The sequence below is a fragment of the Leucoraja erinacea genome, chromosome 4 (assembly GCF_028641065.1).
Source record: "Leucoraja erinacea ecotype New England chromosome 4, Leri_hhj_1, whole genome shotgun sequence".
Taxonomy (NCBI): domain Eukaryota; kingdom Metazoa; phylum Chordata; class Chondrichthyes; order Rajiformes; family Rajidae; genus Leucoraja; species Leucoraja erinaceus.
In genome coordinates this window covers 80,865,097-80,866,901 of record NC_073380.1, presented here as the reverse complement: position 1 = coordinate 80,866,901, position 1,805 = coordinate 80,865,097, and positions in this window count along the sequence as shown.

Sequence of the window (1,805 nt, the reverse complement as noted above, 5' to 3'; positions counted from 1 at the left end):
CAGGATTAAAAAAAGTTGCTAAAACAGACAATTTGCACACTCAACAAAAAAAACAATATTTTACAATTAAAACAGCCTAAAATATATGTAGTGTTTATAACTTTGTCAGAATGCAAATGCTTTTCCAATAAATATCCATTTTCTAATCTTGGGCATAATACCCATAAAACACTCTAGTCCAGAGGGAACCGAGTTGAACACAGAACTTAAATTCAATTCTTATTTCAACTAGTATAATGGAACATAGATTCTGTGGAAGTTCGAGCTCTAACTTTCAAACAAAAGTTCCATCAGACTCAACACACTAATCTAAGAGTTAATGCCCAAGCGTTTTTTTTCAATAATTAAAGAAGTGTAGAAAGGTATTATTAATATATTCATTGAATGGATGCGTGGGACTGCCCCCCCCATATATGTGATAAATGGAGCGGCTGGCTCATAGAGCGGATTTGAGTATAGGGCAGGGGTGGTTCTACTGCAGTTGTACCGGGTCTTGGTATGAGGGACCACACCTGGGAGTTATTGCGTTACAGTTTGGATCTCCAATCTGAGGAAGGACATTATTGCCCTAGTGAGAGGGAGTGCCGAGAAGGTTCACTCAGACTGATCTGGGATGTCAGGACTGTCTTATGAACAAGGACTGGATTTCCCTAGATTAGACTGGTTTATATCTCTAGAATTAGTAAGATTTGAGAAGGGATCTTATAGAAACTTACAAAATTACTTAGGGGGTTGGACAGGCTAGATGCAGGAAGATTGGTCCCGATGTTTGGGGACAGTCCAGGCCAAGGGGGTCACAGATTAAGGATAAGAGGAAATCATTAAAAACGAGAGAGAGAGAGGCGAACGTTTTTTCAACAAAGAGAGTGGTGAATCCTGGAATTCCCTGCCACGAGGGGTAGTTGAGGCCAGTTCATTGGCTATTATTTAGAGCGGAGTATAATGTGGACCTTGTGGCCAAGGGGATCAGAGGTATGGAGAGAACGGCAGGTACGGGGATTATGGTTTCTATGTGTACACTCTGGAATTTAGAAGGATGAGAGGAGATCTTATTGATACATATAATATTATTAAGGGTTTGGATATGCTAGAGGCAGGAAACATGTTCCCGATGTTGGTGGAGTCCAGAACCAGGGGCCATGGTTTAAGAATAAGGGGGTAAGCCAGTAAGAACGGAGATGAGGAAAAACTTTTTCACACAAAGGGTTTTGAATCTGTGGAATTCTCTGCCTCAGAAGGCAATGGAGGCCAATTCTCTGGATGTTTTCTAGAGAGAGTTAAATAGAGCTCTTAAAGATAGCGGAGTCAGGGGATATGGGGAGAAGGCAGGAACGGGGTACTGATTGTAGATGATCAGCCATGATCACAGTGAATTGCGGTGCAGGCTCAAAGGGCCGAATGGCCTACTCCTGCACCTATTGTCTATTGCTATCCCCGTTGTTACGTTGCCAATACTTGCAATGTAAGAGTGTATTTCTCAGACCACTAATATCACCAAGCACAAGTAGTAACCGAAGAGAGACTCAAAAACGCTGGAGTAACTCAGCGGGACAGGCAGCATCCCTGGAGAGAAGGAATGGCTGACGTTTCGGGTCGAGACCTTTCTTCAGACCATTCTGACCCGGCGTAAAAGATGGAATCCAAGAAAAGTCGTCAGTCTGAAGAAGGGTCCCCACTCGGAAACATCACCAATTCATTCTCTCCATAGACGCTGCCTGACCCGCTAAATTACTCCGGCACTTTGTGTCTATCTTCGCATACTGTAAATGTGGACGGCGCCCCTTTTGCATGCAGCTCCAATCTAC